The 22,949-nt window shown below is 49.2% G+C and overlaps 1 protein-coding gene and 1 long non-coding RNA gene across 2 annotated transcripts in view; one reads left to right on the top strand and one right to left on the bottom strand.

Annotated features, from left to right (window-relative positions):
• The window catches only part of LOC309537026, a 163,954-nt gene extending 152,726 nt beyond the window's left edge, over positions 1-11,228 (bottom strand). The window contains exon 1 of the long non-coding RNA XR_014221768.1: positions 10,832-11,228. This is a non-coding gene — a long non-coding RNA (uncharacterized lncRNA). The remainder of the gene's footprint in view (positions 1-10,831) is intronic.
• The window catches only part of DACT3 (dishevelled binding antagonist of beta catenin 3), a 45,341-nt gene that overhangs the window by 2,899 nt on the left and 19,493 nt on the right, over positions 1-22,949 (top strand). The gene's annotated exons all lie outside the window — the stretch shown is intronic.

The raw sequence follows: 22,949 nt of genomic DNA, 5'->3' as shown, positions 1-22,949 counted from the left end.
CTTAAAGACCAACTAAGTTAGTTCTTGGTATGAGCTTTCGTGTGCATGCACACTTCTTCAGATACACTGAAACAGAAGTTGCCAGACCCTTCTATATAGTGAGAAGGTGGGGAGGGTTATTACTCAGAAGGGTGGTGGGAATGGGAGATTGGCAGATAGCTGAGATGAGCCTGTTGACGACTCTTAACGACTGTAATAGGTCTTCCAGGAAAAGGCAAGGGGTGAGAAGGTGAGAAATGGCTTAGTCATGTATAATGAGATAAGAATCCAATGTCTCTGTTCAGACCAGGTCTCTCCATGGTTTTAAGTTTGGTAATGAGTTCTCCCATTCCCACCACCCTTCTGAGTAATACCCCTCCCCACCTTCTCACTATATAGAAGGCTCTGGCAACTTCTGTTTCAGTGTATCTGAAGAAGTGTGCATGCACACGAAAGCTCATACCAAGAACTAACTTAGTTGGTCTTTAAGGTGCTACTGGAAGGAATTTTCCTATCAGTTCTGTTGTTGTTGTTGTTGTTTAGTCATTTAGTCGTGTCCGACTCTTTGTGACCCCCTGGACCAGAGCACACCAGGCACTCCTGTCTTCCACCGCCTCCCACAGCTTGGTCAAACTCATGCCGGTAGCTTTGAGAACACTGTCCCACCATCTCGTCCTCTGTCGTCTTTGAAAACTGGAACAGGAGAACTGCAACAATTGCATCAAAAATCTATGGGATTAAGGAGGAGAGCGTGTGGGGCAACTCATGGGTGAGGGGGAATTAAATGAGCGTACAAGGGGTTCACAAACCAGGCCCCCAGTTACTGGCCATACTTGGGGAAAGAAACTTAAAAGCAGGGCTCCGTGTGAAACCCCTGAATTGCAGTTCAACTCTCTTCACTGAGGTCTGAATCAAGACAACGATTTCCTTTCCCATTGCAGAGGTTGAAGTCAGCACTGTCAAATTGATTGCTTATTATTATTATTATTATTTATTAGATTTACAGTACATGCCGCCCATTATAAAAAAAACCCTCAGGGCAGTGTGCAACATTAAAAACATATTTTACAGAGCATAATAATAATAACAACATAAAACAAAGCACAGTAATCAAAAAATCATAATAACAGCTGTCCACCTGACCTTTAACAATCCATAGATTATTTAATGGCTGAAGGCCAGGGTAAAGAGGAAACGTTTTGCCTGGCGCTTATAGACGTGTAATTACGGCACCAGGTGAGCCTCTCTGGGGAGAGCATTCCGTAAAATGGGGAGCCACCACAGAGAAGGACCCGTTCTCTTGCTACCACCCTCCAAACCTCTTGGGCAGGAGGGACACAGAGAAAGGTCTCAGGTGACAAGCGCAGGGTGTTTTAATACCTATGAGCTTGCCACCTGAGCTTTGAGCATCCCTGTGGTGAAGTGGTGAGAGTGTCAGACTAGGACCTCTGGGTCTTGGGTTCAAATCCCCGCTTAGCCGTGAAGCTCGCTAGGCCAGTCACTGCCTCTCGATCTAGCCTCCTCACAGGGTTGTTGTGGAGGTTACATGAGGCGGTGTAGATTCGTGTACGCCACCTTGAGCTCTTTGCAGGATAAGGTGGGGGTGTGAATGCAATAAATAAAATACAATCTCACTCCAAAAGGAACATTATCATTTCCAAATGCATCCAGTAACTTGTTGGTTGTGGTTGTTTGGTATCTGTCTTGGGAGACAATGGAGGAGTTCGCCTTTGGGGGTGAAGTCAGACCATTGGAGAATCACAGCGCCTGCTGTGGCTGTAGAGACCGATAGAGGAGAGAAATGTTTTGTTGCAGCCGGGGCAGAGGAAGGCGTCCGGTTGTGCTGCTGTAGATGCACCATTTTTACTTAGAAAGACAGGCTTTTTTGGGGGGGATGGGGGGGGTAGAGAGATTGCTGAGGACACCACCCCCAGTAAACTGGGAGGAGACTCAAAAGGGGAAGAGATTGGGGGTGGGAAAAGAGAACTGCCATTGGTTCTCCTCTCTCCGTGGTAAGTAAATGCTTATTTCAGTGGGGGTAAAGTTCTTAAATCTTTCACTGCCTGTGGTTGAAATGGCAGCTATTTGGTGATTAAGCATGAAATATTAATGCCAGAGGAGAATTCTGTCTTATTTAAAATAAAAATATATATCAATGCAGCTCCAAGTTAAAATTGTGGTAGATGCATAGCCCACAGAGGTCTAGCAATTGTGCGTGATGGGAATAAAGTATGCATGCACTGATTTATCAGCGCATAATCACTGTGGGTTAAACCATAGGGCCTAGGACTTGCCAATCAGAAGGTCAGCGGTTCGAATCCCCGCGACGGGGTGAGCTCCCGTTGCTCGGTCCCTGCTCCTGCCCACCTAGCAGTTCGAAAGCACGTCAAAGTGCAAGTAGATAAATAGGTAAACGGCGTTTCCGTGCGCTGCTCTCGTTCGCCAGAAGTGGCTTAGTCATGCTGGTCACATGACCCGGAAGCTGTCTGCGGACAAACGCCAGCACCCTCGGCCAATAAAGCAAGATGAGCGCCGCAACCCGAGTCGGTCACGACTGGACCTAAGGTCAGGGGTCCCTTTACCTTTACCTTAATTCTGGTTGCAAACTTCAGGTTCCTGCAGGGAAACTGATTATGGACCATGCATCCTGAGTGGTTTGCTCGGAGGTCATACTCAAGTTCTCTCTTTGCTGACCTGTTTGCTGGGAGGTTGTACGCCAAGGAACTTCCACCCTGATCTGTTGTGGGGAGGTATATGACTTCCTGCCAATCAGTTGCTATTCCACGCTTCCCTGTCACTTTCCTAACTGCAAAAACTCCTCTTTGTTGCGACAGAGCACTTTAACCTACCTCAGTTGCACAAACCAACATTTCCAGCATGTGACTGAACCCCGCCTGCAAAATGGCAACAGTCTGGGGGTGATTTGGTTTATTTTCTTCTTCGGAGAGGTGTTTGCATATAGCCCAGAGTCCTGGGGAGTAGTTGATGAAGGAAGATGTCCCCCAGCACTTACCATATTTTTCGCTCTATAAGACGCACTTTTTCCCTCCTAAAAAGTAAGGGGAAATGTGTGTGCGTCTTATGGAGCGAATGCAGGCTGCACAGCTATCCCAGAAGCCAGAACAGCAAGAAGGAACAGCGATCCCTCTTGCTGTTCTGGCTTCTGGGATTCAGAATATTTTTTTTCTTGTTTTCCTCCTCCAAAAACTAGGTGTGTCTTGTGGTCTGGTGTGTCTTGTAGAGCGAAAAATATGGTAACTTGTAAACAGAGGCTAAGAGGCTCAAAGAACTACATATCTTGTTTAAATATATATAATAATAAAAAAGTTGTCCAGTAGAACCCTAGAGACCAACGAAGTTTATTCTTGGTATAAGCTTTCATGTGCATGCACACTTCTCCAGATGCCTCAGATACTTCAGATATCTTGTTTATTTATCCTTGCTCCTGGAAGCCAGTCCTCTAGTTCAGAAGTGGGGGAACCAGACATTGCTGAACTACAACTCCCATAATCCCTGGGAAGCGTGGACAATGGCCAGAGCTGAAGGGAATTGTAGTTTGGCAAAATCTAGAGGGTCAAAGCTTCCTCCCACCTGCTTTCGTTCTTTCACCCACAGATGACCACAGAAGCCCCTCACCCCTGCCAATTCAATCTTTTGAGGCCCGGAATCTCCTTTAGACAAACATACGTGCTTCCTTCTTTTCCCATATGGTAGATACTGTTTTCAGTATTTGGCTGGCCACTGTAAGAGCAGATTGCTTTGCGAGATGCTTTGTGACCTGATCCCAGCAGCTATATGTTATTCTGCTGTTTTTTCGCGGCAGAATTAAAATGTACCCTTGAAGCTTTTGTATTGACCGCGTTTGATGGGCGGGAATAGAAGAGCCTAAGGTAAAGGGACCCCTGATCATTAGGTCCAGTCTTGGCCGACTCTGGGGTTGCAGCGCTCATCTCGCTTTACTGGCCGAGGGAGCCGGCGTACAGCTTCCAGGTCATGTGGCCAGCATGACTAAGCCGCTTCTGGTGAACTAGAGCAGCGCACGGAAACGCCGTTTACCTTCCCACCAGAGCGGTACCTATTTATCTACTTGCACTTTGACGTCCTTTCAAACTGCTAAGTTGGCAGGAGCAGGGACCGAGCAACGGGAGCTCACCCCGTCGCGGGGATTCGAACCGCTGACCTTCTGATCGGCAAGTCCTAGGCTCTGTGGTTTAACCCACAGCACCAAGAGCCTAGAAACCTCCTATTTCCCCAAATCGTAAGGCGTAGCAGAGTTGGGTGCTGGAGGGTCTTAGAACAGGGGCCAGCAAACGTTTTCAGCAGGGGTCCGGTCCACTGTCCCTCAGACCATGTGGGGGGGGGGGCGGCCGGACTATATTTTGAAAAAAAATATGAACAGATTTCTATGCCCCACAAATAACCCAGAGATGCATTTTAAATAAAAGGACACATTCTACTCATGTAAAAACACGCTGATCCTCGGACCGTCCATGGGCCAGATTGAGAAGACGATTGGGCTGGATCCGGCCCCCGGGCCTTAGTTTGTCTACCCATGGTCTAGAGGCAGGATTCCCAAACTTTGCTGGGTTCAGCCTCCTTGGTTGCATAAACTCATCCCAAATACCTGCTCCCCTAGCATGATTCAGAATAGTAATATGCATGGCAGGCCAAGAAAGGTAGTAACACAATAAATTTAAAGCGGCGACAACATGCCAGTCAGCTGCCTTGGAAAAAAACAGGACGTCCTGTTTCTTCTGCAAGAGGATAGCAGCAAAAATGGTGCCCCCAAAAAGGACTTGGGTGGGGGGCAATGATCTTAAGTGGCTCCCCAAAGCACGTATTTTGGGGTGCTGTGCCTGAAAAGTGCTTGGGGGGGCGCAATCTCATGTGGGTCACATGACTCATGCGGGATTGTGGACCCAGGAGATGGCACCCCAGATTTGTGCTGCTTCGTTTTGGAAGACATGTAACATTAAATTGCACATTTATTCAACGTCCAGTGGAAGCTATTCAGTTTAATTAACTTGACAAGGCCCCTTTGCCCCTTAGCACCCACCTAAGGAATCCCCTCCCAAAGGGGCAGTACCCCCCCCACTTTGGGAACCGCTGGTCTAGAGAGTGGTCTTTCTGGTAAAGGTAAAGGGACTCCTGACCATTAGGTCCAGTCGTGGCCGGCTCTGGGGTTGCGGCACTCATCTCACTTTACTGGCTGAGGGAGCCGGCGTACAGCTTCTGGGTCATGTGGCCAGCATGACTAAGCCGCTTCTGGCGAACCAGAGCAGCGCACGGAAACGCCGTTTACCTTCCCACCGAAGCGGTACCTATTTATCTACTTGCACTTTGAGGTGCTTTCTAACTGCTAGGTTGGCAGGAGCAGGGACCGAGCAACGGGAGCTCACCCCGTCGCGGGGATCGGCAAGTCCTAGGCTCTGTGGTTTAATCCACAGCACCACCCGCGTCCCCTAAATCTGATGTTTGGTCAAGCACTTGCCTCCCATTGCTCTTGGGACTGACCTGTTCCACAGCTGAAACACCTTAATTTTGGTATAGATATTTCCCAAATCTCTGAACAGCCCAAGGCAAGCGAGAATGGCTTGCAAGCTAAACACTGGTAAAAGAATGCTCCGCAACGCCATTCTTTTTAAATTAGCATCATATCCTTTGTTTTCATTTTGATTATAAATGTGCAATAAAACCCATCCACCCAGCGTTCCTGTGATATATTTCTCTCTCTCCCTGCCTGAGTACCATGCGTTTTTTCAAATACAATCAGGAACATTCATAAAGCGGTACAATAAAGCACCGCAGGAACAACAGATTAATAATAATAAAAACCCCCTCATCATCTTGGGACCCTAATTAAAAACACAAGAAGACGCCTGCCAGAATATCTGCTTTGCGCGTCGGATGGTGTAGACTCTGTTCCACAAAATGATGGATGGGCTGGTCTTTAAGGCGCTCTAATATTATTTGTGGTTCCGCCTCAGCCATTTGCCAACCTAGCGCCCAGCATCCGTAGCTAGCACAGCTGGGAGTTGTGATCCAAAACATCTGGAGGGACCAGGTTGGCGATGACTGTTTTTGCAGTGGTGATAAAATCTTAAGACTGTGCCTGCATCAAAACAAGGCTATTCACAGAAGAGGCTGGTCCGTTAAAGAAAATGGGGCCCTGCCCCACCAGCCTCTGCCCTTAGCCCCGGTTTACCTGCCTTCTAACTTAACAACCATGGGAGGCGCTGTGGGTTAAATCACAGAGCTTAGGACTTGCCGATCAGAAGGTCGGCCGTTTGAATCCCCGCGACGGGGTGAGCTCCCGTTGCTCGGTCCCTGCTCCTGCCAACCTAGCAGTTTGAAAGCACACCAGTGTAAGTAGATAAATAGGTACCGCTCCGGCGGGAAGGTAAACGGCATTTCCGTGCGCTGCTCTGGTTCGCCAGAAGCGGCTTAGTCATGCTGGCCGCATGACCCCGAAGCTGTACACTGGCTCCCTCGGCCAATAAAGCGAGATGAGCGCTGCAACCCCAGAATTGGTCACGACTGGACCTGATGGTCAGGGGTCCCTTTACCTTTAACTTAACAACCAGTCCAGGGGGTGGCGCTGGCAGCCAGCTTCCCCCTTTAGTCTCCTTCTGTTTTGCCCTTGCAGGACTCTGCAGGGAGAAGCATGGGGACAAAGCTTCTGCCTATCGTTGGCTCTGGCGCCACCTGCTGTTGGGCTCCCTACCTTTTGCCCTACCAGCTCCAGCGAACACCAGCCCTCTGGTTCGGCAAATCTCTTTGCTCCCAGTTCCTAAAATAAGACTGACGGGGACAGCCTGTGCACTTCTCTTATGCTCTGCATCCCACACGCTCCCATTGCCAGTTTGGGAAGCGGCGATAATGTGACGTTGGCCGCAGTCCATAGCTATCTTGTTTCGATGTGTTTCCCCCCCAAACCAGCTCTGGTCCTAATTGAGAATGACCTGGCTGCATTTAATGTGGGTGGCGCTGTGGGTTAAACTACTACAGAGCCTAGGACTTGCAGATCAGAGGGTTGGTGGTTCGAATCCCCGCGATGGGGTGAGCTCCCATTGCTTGGTCCCTGCTCCTGCCAACCTAGCAGTTCGAAAGCATGTCAAAGTGCAAGTAGATAAATAGGTACCACTCTGGCGGGAAGATAAACGGCGTTTCCGTGCGCTGCTCTAGTTCGCCAGAAGCGGCTTAGTCATGCTGGCCACACGACCCGGAAGCTGTACACTGGCTCCCTCAGCCAGTAAAGCGAGATGAGCGCCGCAACCCCAGAGTCGGCCATGACTGGACCTAATGGTCAGGGGTTCCTTTACCTTTTAATGTGTACACAAGCTGGTAACGAATACACAGCCAGAATCTCAGCTTGGCAAGGCGTCCCTAACCCTCTGTCCTGGAAGCTACTTCCCTCTCCCTCCACCCAAATACAGGACACATAGTTACTGGAGTGCAAAGGAGCTCTGGTCAGCCCCCTGTGCCCCCTGCCCCCTTCCCTTCAGCATTTTGCCTTTGTACCCCCCTCCCCAAACCCTGCCCACCTGCCCTGTACTCCTTCCAGGTGTGCTTTCACCCCCCTCCCGGAAGTTGCGCTGTTGGTGAGCATTCCGTTGAAGGTACCCCGTACGGTGACAATGTCCGTGATGACCTCACATGACAAAAGCTTGACCAATGGCGAGTTAACAGGTCACAGAAGCCACTTGCTGATTTGTGCATAAGGATCACGGTATTTAACTAGAAATCCATTGTCCGTGCACAAAGAGGGCCTGTATTCTTGGTCTGCTGACTAGCGTTAAATTCAAGCAGTGCTCTCGACCGTTCCTGGCGTCCAGTAAAAAGGAAAAAGTCATGCGGCTTCTCCTCTTGGCTGGTTCTGGTACAATCGCCTCCCTCCTGCTCCTTTCCTTTATGGCAGGAGAGAAACCGCGCCCTTGTCAGAGTCTCTGAAGCATAGAGGAGCTTGGCTGGATCCGGCCAGTTGCCCATCCAGTCCAGTATCCTGGTCTCTCGGCGGCCAGCCTGCAAACCGGATCTGAGCATCACAGCCACTTTGTGACCCACAGCAACTGGTCTTCACCCACGTACTACTTCAGACAGTGAAGACAGAATCACAGACCTGTCGAGTTGGGTCTAATAATAATAATAATAATAATAATGATAATAATTTTTATTTATACCCCGCCCTCCCCAGCCAAGGCCAGGCTCAGGGCGGCTAACAAGCAAAAATAAAAACAAGTTGGATGAATACAACTGAAAAACAAGATTAAAATGCAACATTAAAATATTGAAACATTAAAATATTAAAACGCAGCCTCATCACAGGAGGAGAAAGGAAAAGGAAAAAAGAAAGAGGGGGAGGGAAGCAAATTGGCTCCAAGCCAAAGGCCAGGCAGAACAGCTCTGTCTTACAGGCCCTGTGGAAAGAAATCAGATCCTGCAGGGCCCTGGTCTCATGAAACAGAGCGTTCCACCAGGCTGGGGCCAGTGTTGAAAAGGCCCTGGCTCTGGTTGAGGCTAATCTAACTTCCTTAGGGCCTGGGACCTCTAGGGTGTTGCTATTTATGGACCTTAAGGTCTTCCGTGGGGCATACCAGGAGAGGCGGTCCCGTAGGTACGAGGGTCCTAGGCCGTGAAGGGCTTTAAAGGTCAAAACCAGCACCTTAAATCTGACCCTGTACTCCACCGGGAGCCAGTGCTGCTGGAAAAGCACTGGGTGAATCTGCTCCCATGGCAGAGAGTCCAACCCCTTGCAATGCAGATAGAACTGCGGAATTTTTACTGTGCCCTATGGAACTCCCTGCCTCTTGACACCAGGCAGGGGCACTTTTTGGCACCGTTTTCGTTTAGGCGACAGAGTCTTTGCTTTAATCTGTTCTTCGTTTATGGCTGGTTTTATCTTTTGAGTGCTTTACAGAGTTCTTTTTTTACTTTTCTTCATTTTCTTCAGTATATCGCTTTGAGTTTTTCTTCCAACAAGCAAAGGGTGTGTGCATTTTATGAAATAAACAAGCATAGACATCATGGAAAGCCAGCCTAAGCTGGGCAGAAGATCTCCTAGCCACAGAAAAAGCTTGAGGGGGAATATCTTCCCATGAATTGGATGACTTCCCTATGTCTTCTCAGGCAGGTGGGGCCTGGCTGAGGGCGGGCAAATGTTATCTTTCTTATATTTTTTAAATAATAATAATAATAATAATAATAATAATAATAATAATAATAATAATTTATTTGTACCCCGCCCATCTGGCTGAGTTTCCTCAGCCACTCTGGGCGGCTTCCACAAAGACCAAAAATACACTAAGATGTCACACATTAAAAACTTCCCTGAACAGGGCTGCCTTCAGATGTCTTCTGAATGTCAAGTAGTTGTTTATCTCTTTGATATCTGTGGGAGGGCGCTCCACGGGGCGGGTGCCACTACCGAGAAGGCCCTCTGCCTGGTTCCCTGTAACTTGGCTTCTCGCAGCAAGGGAACTGCCAGAAGGCCCTCGGTGCTAGACCTCAGTGTCTGGGCAGAACGATGGGGGTGGAGACGCTCCTTCAGGTATACTGGACCAAGGCCGTTTAGGGCCTTAAAGGTCAACACCATCACTTTGAATTGTGCTCGGAAACGTACTGGAAGCCAACGTAGGTCTTTCAAGACCGGTGTTATGTGCTCCCGGCGGCAGCCCCCAGTCACCAGTCTAGCTGCCGCATTCTGGATTAGTTGTAGTTTCCTGGTCACCTTCAAAGGTAGCCCCACGTAGAGTGCATGGCAGTAGTCCAAGCGGGAGATAACCAGAGCTGCACTACTCTGGCAAGGCTGTCCGCGGGCAGGTAGGGTCTCAGTCTGCGTACCAGGTGGAGCTGGTAGACAGCTGCCCTGGATACAGAATTGACTGGCACCTCCATGGACAGCTGTGAGTCCAAAATGACTCCCAGGCTGTGCACCTGGCCCTTCAGGGGCACAGTTACCCTATTCAGGACCAGGGAGTCCTCCACACCAGCCCGCCCCCTGTCCCCCCAAAACAGTACTTTTGTCTTGTCAGGATTCAACCTCAATCCATTAGCCACCATCCACCCTCCAATCGCCTCCAGGCACTATTAATTTGGAATGAGTTTACACAGATATATTAGGTTACTGACAATTATATGTGTATTAGGATAATAAGAATATACACATCTGTATTTTAATGTCTGGTAATACTACATCATTTCTTTCTTTCTTTCTTTCTTTCTTTCTTTCTTTCTTTCTTTCTTTCTTTCTTTCTTTCTTTCTCGCTTGCTTTTTTCCCTTTCCTTTCCCCCTCTATTTATGAATGAAATTCCCTGAATAAAATATCAATAAAATATTATCAATTAGATTTATATGCTGCCCTTCATCGCAAGATCTCAGCGGGGTTCACAGGCTAAAAACACAAGGTGAAAACACAAGAGTTAAAATGAAAACAACAAAACAATAACCCGACACGCATTTAAAAGGCTGTAAATATTACTCAGCCTTGTAAAATGAAAAAATACAAATTAGCATATAACACTTAAGAACAATTTAAAACATTCCCCCAAATAAACAGCACCCACCTGTTTAAAACGCATCCCCATTAAAAACCATAATTTTAGCACAAGGGGGCTGGCAGGATCCCCACCAGCCCTAGGGGACCAGCCTTGACTGTTCTCCCCCTGTCTAGGTAAAAAAAAGGTAAAGGGCCCCTGGACGGTTACGTCCAGTCAAAGGCGACTATGGGGTTGCAATGCTCATCTCGCTTTCAGGCCGAGGGAGCTGGCATTTGTCCTCAGACAGCTTTCCGGGTCATGTGGCCAGCAGGACTAAACCGCTCGGGGTAATTCATTCTGGAGGTCCGTTCTTAACCTGAAACTGTTCTTAACCTGAGGTACCACTTTAGCTAATGGGGCCTCCCGCTGCTGCCGCCATTTGATTTCTGTTCTCATCCTGAAGCAAAGTTCTTAACCCGAGGTACTATTTCTGGGTTAGCGGAGTCTGTAACCTGAAGCATCTGTAACCTGAAGTGTCTGTAACCCGACGTACCACTGTATGGGGTTGCGGTGCTCATTTCACTTTCAGGCCAAGGAAGCCGGCGTTTGTCCACAGACAGCTTTCCGGGTCATGTGGCCAGCATGACTAAACCACTTCTGGCACAACAGAACACCGTGATGGAAACCAGAGCACATAGAAACACCATTTGCCTTCCTGCCACAGTGGTGTCTATTTATCTACTTGCACTGGTGTGCTTTCGAAGTGCTAGGTTGGCAGGAGCTGGGACAGAGCAACCGGAGCTCATCCTATCGGGATTTGAACCGCCATCCTTCGGATCGGCAAGCCCAAGAAGCTCAGTGATTTAGAACATGCAGCAGAGGCTGAGAGACAGAATCTCTTTGCTGCTGTCCCTGCTGCCACGTGGCAGGGAAGGCTGAGCCCTTGCCCCTCTGTTGGGTGAATGCGTAACGGGCGCAATGGGCGCTCTAATGGACGCCAGCTGGCTTCACTGCCCAGAGCCCCTCAGAAAACCAAGGAGCAGTGGCGTAGCGTGGGGGGTGCAGGGGGGGGCCCGGCCACACCGGGTGCAACATCGGTGGGGGGGGGCGCTCGCCGCCTGCAGAGTCGCCAAAGAGCCTCAGGCGCAGGCTGTAGCAGAGCCCCATGTCTCGCGGAACCGACGAGCTGGCAGCGGCTCTCAGCGCTTGCCGCGGTCCCCGCGCGTCAGGGCCGCAGAGGGCGCGCCAGGCAGCCCCTCCTCACAGCCCCGCCGCCGCTGCTGCTACTGCAGCTGCTGGGCCATGTTGCATTTTCCTCGCCTCTCTGCCCTCCTCCTCCTCCTCCGGGCAAGCGGTGTCGTTTGGGCGGCAGCGCCAGCGGCAACTCGCCTCAGATCACCTGACACGGACCCGCCGCCGCCGCGGCTACCTTACCGTAAATACCCCAGCCCAGGCAGCAGCAAGAAGAAGCTGGCAGCGGCAGCAGGTTAGGGGGCGCATATTACTTGCCTTGCCCCGGGTTAGGGGGCGCATATTACTTGCCTTGCCCCGGGTTAGGGGGCGCAAATTACTTGCCTTGCCCCGGGTGCTGACAACCCACGCTACGCCGCTGCCAAGGAGCCTCCCAGATTCCATTTGCTCAGAGAGAGGAGCAATCCATTTTGTAAACTGCTTTGAGATTTTTTTCCCCTTTAAAATATAAAGCAATGTAGAAATGATGGTGACAACCACGTCACATAGCAAAATGGGGGCCTCAACAGGAGCAGCAGCCATGCTACCTGGAAAATTCTCATCCCTGAACACCTCCTCTTTTGACCAACTAGTCAGTTTCCAAGAACAGCAGCTGGTGGGGGGCTGTCACAAAAAAAGCTCAACATTCTCGGACCCCATCCCCTTCCCGTTCTGGAAATTTTTTGATCCATGCTTCCAAGCCAACCCTCTGCTTGTTTTGACATTCCAGACCTCCTTGCCTTCACAGACTTGCTGAGTCAGACCCTGGTGCTGTCGACGGAGCTGAGTCATCCTTTTGGATTGGCCAGGTCTCCTGCGTTTTCTTGTCTCGGAGACTGGTGTGTTTGTGTGTGTCAGAGGGGTCATCTGTGTTTACCCTTCCGCCATATTGATGTCCTCGCCTTCCACAGTCCGGCTCTGAGCTTGGCTGGGGGTTGATAACACGCATGAGTACAGTGATACCTCGGGTTAAGAACTCAATTCGTTCTGGAGGTCCGTTCTTAACCTGAAACTGTTCTTAACCTGAAGCACCACTTTAGCTAATGGGGCCTCCCGCTGCTGCTGGAGCACGATTTCTGTTCTCATCCTGAAGCAAAGTTCTTCTTTTTATATCTATATATAAATATTTATTAAGATTTTACAAATAATAACAAACATAACAATACACACACACAAACAAAGATAACATAAAAAAGAACAAGTATAATTTCAATACCTTATTTTCTTAAAACTTATTTCACCGACCTCCTCATACCTCCCCTTTCTGCGTTCCCATTTCAAAAATTTAATTCAGCAAATCCTCACCCTTGATTTTATCTAATTATCATCCTTACTTTCCTTTCACTTAATCTTTACGGCTGTACTCCATTTAGTTTTAAAAACCACATTATTCTAAAATTCATAAATTTTACAATATTTCTTAAGATAGTTCTTAAATTTCTTCCAATCTTCTTCCGCCGTCTCTTTTCCCTGGTCTCGGATTCTGCCAGTCATTTCTGCTAGTCCCATGTAGTCTATCACCTTCATCTGCCATTCTTCCAAGGTGGGTAGATCTTGTGTCTTCCAGTACTTTGCGATGAGTATTCTTGCCGCTGTTGTAGCATACATAAAAAAAGTTCTGTCTTTCTTTTGCACCGACTGGCCGACAATGCCCAGGAGAAAGGCCTGAAGCAAAGTTCTTAACCCGAGGTATTATTTCTGGGTTAGCAGAGTCTGTAACCTGAAGCGTCTGTAACCTGAAGCGTCTGTAACCCAAGGTACCACTGTACAGCTCCACAACATGCATCACAAAGGCTTTAGAAATATCCACTTTTGGAATCTGGATTGGAAACATCTTGCGGTCGGAGGTGGGGAAAAGGTTGCTTTCTTTTGTTGTTGCAGTTGTCTTTTATTTCTGTGCCGTGCCATAGAGTAGAATAGAATAGGAGAGTTGGGAGGGACACCTGGGGGCCATCTAGTCCAACCCCTTGCGACACAATGTTTAAGTTTGCACTGTGCGAAGAAATCCTTTTCCTTTATCTGCCCTGAATCTTCCAATGTTCAGCGTCCTTGAATGCACACAATTTTTAGTGTTATGAGGAGGGAGGAAGAAACATCTCCCTCCATCCAATTTTCACCATGCCAGGCGTGCTTTTATAAACTTGTCTCCTCTGACTTACCTTTTCTCTAATAATAATAATAATAATAATAATAATAATAATAATAATAATAATTTATTTATATCCCGCCCTCCCCAGCCAAAGCCGGGCTCAGAGCGGCTAACAACAATAAAAGTAACACAGCATTCTAAAATCAATTCATTTTAAAATCAATTCAAAATCAAATTAATGGCAACCATTGGGCTAGAGTGCTATGAGGATTACCAAAGGAGGGGGTCAGACTGTGACTTGGCCAAAGGCCTGGTGGAACAGCTCTTCTTGGAGGCCCTGCAGAAAGATGTCAAGTCCCGCAGGGCCCTAGTCTCTTGTGACAGAGTGTTCCACCAGATCGGGGCCACAGCCGAAAAAGCCCTGGCTCTGGTTGAGGCCAGCCTAACCTCTCTGTGGCATGGGACCTTCAGGATGTTTTTGTTTGAAGACCGTAAGGTCCTCCGTGGGACATACCAGGAGAGGCGGTCCCGTAGGTACGAGGGTCCTAGGCAGTATAGGGCTTTAAAGGTTAAAACCAGCACCTTAAACCTGATCCTGTACTCCACCGGGAGCCAGTGCAGCTGGTATAGCACCGGGTGAATGTGATCCTGCGGCGAGGACCCCGTAAGGAGTCTCGCCGTGGCATTCTGCACCCGCTGGAGTTTCTGGGTCAGTCTCAAGGGCGGCCCCACGGAGAGTGTTGAGTGTGTTCCTTCACCTTTCCGGACTATTTCAATACAGTCCGGTCACATGTGGACAGGGATGGTGGGTGAACAATAGGCCAGGCCGAGAAGATGACTAGTCCAGCAGGAAGGTCAGGCAAACACCATAAAACGCTTGAAGCTTTGCTCTAATGGAGGGTGGGGTGGGCAAATTACTGAAACTCAGAACGGTGCGAGGAGCCGGGTAAATACTAAAAAATATGGCAGGTATGTTGACGACAGGAGAGATAAAGGGGGGAGGAAGAGGTGTCATGGGGCAAGGAGGGGCATTTTGGCGGTTTATGGTGGGACAATGTAATTCGGGTAAAGGTTGACGGAGGGGAGAGAGATCTTTGGAGAGGACAGAGGGCAGGAGATTTGTTCAGCAAAGGCTGTGCAGCCGCCCTCGCTCAAATGTTCTTCCATCATTTATTTCCTCCTTGCCACTTCCAGTGATCTCATGCAGGCTCTTGGGGTCAAGGAACCGGACTGTGTGCGTTTATGCCTTAATTTCCCCAACCAACAGCGTCTTCCAACCTCCAAGTATTTTGGATTGCGACTTCCCAACGCCTGGAGTGCTTGCGAGCACAGCTCTAGGGGATTATTCCTTCTGGATGTGTTTATCTAAAGGAGCAAAGATCTGTGTGGGGCGCTGGATCATAGCTGTCAACCGTCCCTTATTTGGCGGGAAAGTCCCTTACCCCAGCGTCGTGTCCCGCTGCTGTCCCTTATTGATGATGTCCCTTAAATTTCCCGGGTTTCAAAGGAAGCAGCTCCTCCCTCCCTCCCTCCCTGCCGGCCAGGAAGGAGGGAGGCTCCAACTGTGTTGCTTGGCTGCGTTGCTCACCCAATAAGGAGTCTAAGAACGACTGGGGGTGGAGCTTGCATGCCTTGTGCCGATAAAATCGGCCGCGTTGCCTGGGGACTCGCCTTTGCTCAGCGCTTCCCAGGGAAGAGGTTACGGTGGTTTTCCTTGCTGCATCCCATTTGCTGGGTTGCTGCGCTGTGGGAACCACCGCTTGAGGCTTCGTTTGGATGCTGGCTGGGCTTACATAAACAAATTTACATCTTTTTTCTGAATTTCTTCTCCAATTAACCCTAACAAAAATGCCTCTGGTTTTTTACTGAAATTAAAACCCTTTTTCAACTCATTATATATTGTATCCCAGAAGGCTTTCACCTTGGTACAAGTCCACCACATATGAAGGAAATTCCCCTCTTTCTCCTTGCATTTCCAACAGTTTTTATCTTGGTTTCTATACATTTTGGCAAGTTTAGTCGGTGTAATGTACCAGCGATACATCATCTTCATTAAATTCTCTTTAAGTGACACACATGCTGTAAATTTAATTGTTTTTGTCCATAATTTCCCCCACCTTTCAAAGTCAATATGATGTCCCAAATCCTGGGGCCATCTAACTGTAACACTTTTTACCTCTTCATCCTTTGTAGGAAAGCTGCTGTCTCTCTCTCTTTCTCTCTCTCAAAGGGAGTTGTGTCGCTGTCGTCCGCTTGTCAAAACCACCTTTGCATCCTGGCTTTGCTCAGCCTAGGAAGGCTGATCTGATTTCTTCCTAATGGACAGTCCTGGGCCGAGTCTCCGCCAGCCTCCCTCCTCCCTCCCTCCTGTCTGGATTCTTATCTTTGGATTTATGAGCGGGAGACATGTAGGCAACCGTGTTCTTCCAAAACTGCCTCCCTGCCAGGCGCAGCCAAGGGAAAGAAACCAGATCAGCAGATGTGGGGGGAGGCCTCAGAGACCCCCCAGCCTCACTTGACCCAGGCCTCTGCATTTTGCACCCCACTTACTGGGAGGGGGCCCTTTCCTTCTTTGGTCTTCGAAAAAGTCCAAAGAAAGGACCAGGTTTCTACAAAAAGGTGGTTTTTTTGCTGCATGTGTGTGTGTCAACAGAACCTCTACCCTCTGGCATCTGCACAAGCCAGTCATTGAAACAGAAATTCACTTTGTTAATCTGGGAAGAGACGTCAGGTTTTCTGCTTTCTCTCTCTCTCTCCCCCTTGCAAAGGGAGACTCGCTTTGTCACCTTCAGCGTTGACAAATTGTGTGGCCTGCCCCATGGAACAAAAAAAGCAGACAAACCTTGCAAGCAAAAAAACCTAGCACGCCAGGAGGGTGTTTTTAGCCTGTCTGCTTCTGGCTGTGCTAGATTTCCATGTGCAGGGATTTGAGAGTCGCTGCTTCAATACAGTGGTACCTTGGGTTACAGATGCTTCAGGTTATAGACTCCGCTAACCCAGAAATAAGGGACGCGGGTGGCGCTGTGGGTTAAACCACAGAGCCTAGGACTTGCTGATCAGACGTTTGGTGTTTCGAATCCCCGCGACGGGGTGTGCTCCCATTGCTCGGTCCCTGCTACTACAAACCTAGCAGTTCGAAAGCACGCCAGTGCAAGTAGATAAATAGGCACCGCTCCGGCGGGAAGGTAAACGGCGTTTCCGTGTGCAGCCAGAAGTGGCTCAGTCATGCTGGCCACATGACCCGGAAGCTGTACACCGGCTCCCTCAGCAAATAAAGTGAAATGAGCGCCGCAACTCCAGAGTCGGTCACGACTGCACCTAATGATCAGGGGTCCCTTTACCTTTACCTAACCAGAAATAGTACCTCGGGTTAAGAACTTTGCTTCAGGATGAGAACAGAAATTGCACAGCAGCGGTGCGGTGGCAGCGGGAGGCCCCATTAGCTAAAGTGGTACCTCAGGTTAAGAACAGTGTCAGGTTAAGAACGAACCTCCAGAACAAATTAAGTTCTTAACCCAAGGTACCACTGTACATAGGGGAGCGTTCAGAAGTGGTCTCTTTCACCTGCAGCGGCAATTTGGGTCCGGGACTCAGCCGGCTGATTCTGTCGCATGCACATGCCAGGCCTGTTAACTTCTCTGCAGTTTCACCCAAGGCTCTTTTCTCACAACTGGGGTGGTTGAGCAACAAGGAGGGGTGTGGGTCAGCCACCCCCGCTGTGCGTTTAGGGACAGAGCAGGGGTTTGGAACTTCAGATCGGATTTGGTGGAATTATGGAAGCTCAAACGAATCTCTCTCTCCCCTATGCATATATATAGAGGTACAAAGTTCTGAACGTTTGGCTGGATTAGGTTTGACTTTTCAGCGATGCCATTGAAATCCCAGCCGCAAAGTACTCTTGCGACTCAAAAACTGCTCTTTGAAACCTCAATTAGTCTTATTAGTTTATTTCTATCCCCCCTCCCCCATTCCTTCAAGGAGCCCAAGGTACATGATTCTCCTCCTCCCCGTTTAATTCCCACAACAACCCTGTGAGGTACGTTTGACTGACAGGGAGTGACTGCCTCCATCTCTGAGTGAGGATTTGAACCCTGGTCTCCCAGGTCCTGGGACGCAGGTGGCGATGTGAGTTAAACCACAGAGCCTAGGACTTGCCGATCAGAAGGTCGGTGGTTCAAATCCCTGCGACGGGGCGTGCTCCCGTTGCTCGGTCCCTGCTCCTGCCAACCTAGCAGTTCGAACGCACATCAAAGTGCAAGTAGATAAATAGGTACCACTCTGGTGGGAAGATAAACGGCGTTTCCATGTGCTGCTCTGGTTCGCCAGAAGCGGCTTAGTCCTGCTGGCCACATGACCCGGAAGCTGTACGCCAGTTCCCTCGGCCAAGAAAGCGAGATGAGCGCCGCAACCCCAGAGTCGGTCACGACTGGACCTAATGGTCAGGGGTCCCTTTGCCTTACCTTTACTCCCAGGTCCTAGTCCAAGACTCTAACCATTACACCACCCTGCCTCTTGTGAACTGTGGTAGGTAAGCATTGAAAACAGATTTTGGGTGGTGGGGAATGGCCAGGATCAGGAATAGGGAATTCTGTAAGAACTGCAGTCCATGTGTTTACTCTGAAGCCCGTTCCACTGAGTTCAATCAGGCTTATTCGCAGGTAAGCAGGCACCGAATTCCAATCTCTGCTGGCTCTCAAAAATATGCAAAGCTCTAATTGCAAACCCCTCTAATTATATTGCTCACAGCTGACGAATCTTGTTGGTTTCCAGAGAGAGGGAAGCGCCTTGCATGTATTTGGCAATTATATTTAAAAATTCCTCCTCTCTTGTCCTAAAGGCACAGCCTCAATTGCAAAAAAAAAGCCCAGACAGCACGCGTGACAGGAATGCCGTGCTAAAAATACGAGATCTGAAGCCTTTATCAATGTGTAAAATCATAACCATTTGCAAAAGGCTCAGATCATCCCAATTCTCTGTGTTGTTACCCTGAAGGAACTGACTTGTTCATGTCATCAGCTCCCCCCACCCCTTTCCTTTCCCCCACTAAACTGCCTTACCCACAAGAACTCGTGATTGGAAACAAGCAGGAATGAGAAGATTACTATATGGGAGTCATGCATTCTGTATACATGCATGAGAAAATTTCCAGTTGTGCAAGCCAGTAATAAACGGTGGCAGCGGAACAGTATAAAGGATATCTGTTTGCTGAAAGCTCTGGTCTACTGATAAAAATGTAGAAGTTTCTGCATCCATTTAGATAATCACCAGAAATCTCTTTATGGTTCTGCGCAGGTTTGAAAGCTGGATTTGCAAGATGCTGCTAGGAAAATGCATTTGGCTCTTTTTATTTATTTATCACGTTTATATCCCACCATTTTTGGGCCCAGTGAGCTTCATGGGCAGGCGGGGATTCGAATCTTGCTCTCCCAAGTCGTAGTCTGACACTCCAGCCACGACAGCGCACTGGCATAGATTGCCTCTGCTTGCCCCAGTGGCCTCCACAGCAAAACTGATTCCCAGGGAATGAATGTATGTTTTCCCAGCCTGCTTTAAGAAGATACTGTCCTTTGGGTATTGCGGTATTGGGTATTTGGGTATTGGGTATCTCTGTAAAATGTCCAATCTGTTCTATAGTGATTTGTTCCTCTCATGACAAAACCCAACCTTTTCCATCCTGGGTGATATATGGAGAGAACCGTCCCTACCATTAGGCGAAGGGAAGTGGTTGCCTCAGGCTGCTGTTTCTAGGAGGTCAATGGCAGCATCCCCCTGGCTGTTCCTCCCCGGGCCATTTCTCCTTTGTTGGAGGCCATTTGTACACTATGGGTGGTGGAGGACGCTGAGTGGAACTGCCTGTCCAGTCAACTTCTGCACATGGAATAAGGAGGGGAGGAGCATCACCTTGTCCTTTGCCTCAGACGGCAAAATCTCTTGGGCCGGCCCTGATATTTGGCAGTGGGCACAAAGCTGAAATCTAATCCAAGTTATGCCATTCCTGAATTGGCAACCCTAGGGAGACAGTGCGGGTCAGTGGTAGAGGCCTATGTCCTTTTAAAATGTGGGGTTGGGGGGGGGGTTATTGCATTGTTGTTTTTATTTTGATTCAGTTGTGATGGCTTATGGTTTTTAGCAATAAAGGTTTCATTCATTCATTATTTTGATTATATAGTGGTACCTCTGGATGTGAACGGGGCTCCGGAACGGAGCCCCGTTCACATCCTGAAGTGAACATAAGACGCGTCTGCGCATCTGCGGGTCGTGTTTCACCGCTTCTGTGCATGCGTGTGACGTCATTTTGAGCGTCTGCGTCCGCGCACGCGCGAGCGGCGAAACCCAGAAGTAACGTGCGCCATTACTTCCGGGTCGCCGCAGAGCGCAGCCTGGAAATATTTAAGCTGACGCGTATTCATCCCGAGGGTATGACTGTATATTTTGTGGTTTTACATTTTGATTTTGTTCCGTAAACCACCCTGAGACCTCTGGGTATAGGGTGGTATATAAATAATAATAATAATAATAAATATAAATATAAATATAAATAAATAAATAAATTAGTGTGTGCTCTGCATGCAGAGGGTCTCTGGACGAATCCCCTGTTAAAAGGGATGTTGGCAGAGCCGACAAAGACTTTGGGAAAACAGGGACGTCCTAAGGAAAAGCGGGATATTCCAGGATCGAATCAGAAACCGGGATGGCTTCTGTAAATCCGGGGATGTCCCTGGAAAATAGGGGCACTTGAAGGATCTGGTGTATGCGAGGGCAGCTTCAGGTGTGGTCTCTGCAATGCCTTTGCCCTGGGCACATCTCCAAGTCTGCAATCCTTAATCTGTGTTTCTGGCACATGTTTTTGAACTCTCACCTCTCCAAACTCTCTCTCTGTGTACGATTTTTAGTTCCACAGTCAGGTGCAGCCCCTAGCTTAGAAAGAAACTCCCCCACCCCACCCCCAGCCGTGTTTGCAAGATAACCGCTTTATCACACACTTCCAGACTGATGCGCGAGTGCCGGGACAAAGGCAAGCGCATTCCCATCCCCACCGGCAAAGATTTTGTTCTATTGGGCTTTCTCCCCAAAAAAGCTGATCTCTAAGCTTCTGGTAGGAAAACAGCTGTTAAGGAACAAAAGGATCTCTATTTAGAAAGGGGGCGGGAATGCAAATATCCTCCGTAATTAAGAAAGGGGGGGCGGAATAGACAAAAGCAGAGGTGGGAGGCTTCGCACAAGATGCTTCGGTGCTCAGCGGAGGCGGCTTCTCTGCACACATACAATATATATATATATTAAAAATGGCCTTGGTGCATCTCCTTGGCTGACAATGGGAGTGTTATCCTTTCCAGGACGGCTGTTATTCTGACGAATGTTCATGGCACCGTGCCAGGATAAAGGCTTAGAGGTGCTGTGGCGCTGCTGCCGTTGAGCAGTATTTGTTTGGAATTCTTCAGCACTCGAAGAGCCTGGAGCATTCGGATTCCCAAATATTTCGACAGGAAGGGTGGAAACGACTGCAGCCAGCAGCGTCCCTCTTAAACCCCCTCCGCCAGACCCTGTAGCCTTACAGAAACGTAGCCTGTGCTTTATTTATTGAATCTATTTGCATATGGCTTTCTGGGATAAATTTCCTCCCAGTGTGGTTTGCAAGGCACACTTCAAACATACCGTATTTTTCACTCTATAGGACGCACTGGACCATGGGAGGGGGAGAACGGGGGTGGGTGGGAGGGAATTCTCCCCCTCTCTGCTCAGCGCCCCTTCAGCGAAGCGGCAGGAGAAACGGAGCCCCTTCCATTTCTCCTCCTGCTTCGCTGAAGGGGCGCTGCGCAGAGAGGGAAAACTGTGCAGCGCCTCTCCAGTGAAGCAAAGCCTGGAGAGCAAGAGGGATCGGTGTGCACCGACCCCTCTCACTCTCCAGGTTTCAGGCGGCCATCCGCAAGCCTTCGGAGTGCAGCAGGAGTTACCTGCACTCCAGAGGCTTCAGGCGGCTTCAGCAAAAGCAACACGAAGCCTCCGGAGTGCAGGGGGAGCTCTCCCTCTGCGCTTCGGAGGCTTCGTGTTGCTATCGCTGAAGCCAAGGAGCCTGCATTCACTCCATAGGACGCACACACATTTCCCCTTCATTTTTTTTTTGGGGGGGGGAATGTGTCCTATAGAACGAAAAATAGGGTACAATAAAGGGCCGTGGCATGCAGCAGATCTCCAAGCAGTGCTCCAAACCATGGCTAAGAGTCAAGAGGACCATTGCTGTCCCGGCTTGCCTTCCGTTTTATGAACTGAATTTCTTGGGCGGGAGAGCGCGGAGAGAAAGGTGAAAGCACCTTTTGCCGTCACAGAAGCAGGGAGGGGGCTGAGAGGTTTTGTGGGCCTTGAAGCACAATGGCGCTGCTTTAGACAGTCATGGGTTCCCCCAAAGAATTATGGGAGCCGTGGTTTGTTACGGGTGTTCGCAGTTCGCAGAACAGTTCCCTCTTCAACCGCAGCTCTGTGAGGGAAATAGGGGTCTCCTAGCACCCTTCTCAGGACGCGGGTGGCGCTGTGGGTTAAACCACAGAGCCAAGGACTTGCCGATCAGAAGGTCGGTGGTTCGAATCCCCGCGACGGGGTGAGCTCCCATCGTTCGGTGCCTGCTCCTGCCCACCTAGCAGTTTGAAAGCACGTCAAAGCGCAATTTAGATAAATAGGTACCGTTCCAGTGGGAAGGTATACGGCGTTTCCGTGCGCTGCTCTGGTTAGTCATACTGGCCACAGGACCCAGAAGCTGTACGCCGGCTCCCTCGGCCAATAAAGCGAGATGAGCGCCACAACCCCAGAGTCGTCCGCGACGGGACCTAATGGTTAGGGGTCCCTTTACCTTTACCTCTAACACCCTTCTCAGCACCCTTCGCAAATCAGGGTACACTCCATCGTATGTGGCGGACTTGAGAAAGGGTAAAAGTGTATTGGGAAATAATTTATAATGAATTGGAAAAAAAATCAAAAGTACTTCCCCCAACCCCCCCCCCAGAGTCCCTTATATTGGGGATAATTCAGATGGAAATTCCCAGGTGTCAAAAAAAGGCTATTTATGTATACTACTACTGTGACCTGTGTTTTGTTAGCCCCAAAATGGAAAGCGAGCGAGGTCCCAACCGAAGAAGAATGGCAACTTAAACTGATGGAATATGTGCAGAATAAGAAAACA

Source organism: Podarcis vaucheri, assembly GCF_965113315.1.
Source record: "Podarcis vaucheri genome assembly, chromosome: 7".
Lineage (NCBI taxonomy): Eukaryota > Metazoa > Chordata > Lepidosauria > Squamata > Lacertidae > Podarcis > Podarcis vaucheri.
Note: the sequence above shows the minus strand (reverse complement) of the source record. Positions and strands in the feature narration are given on the sequence as shown.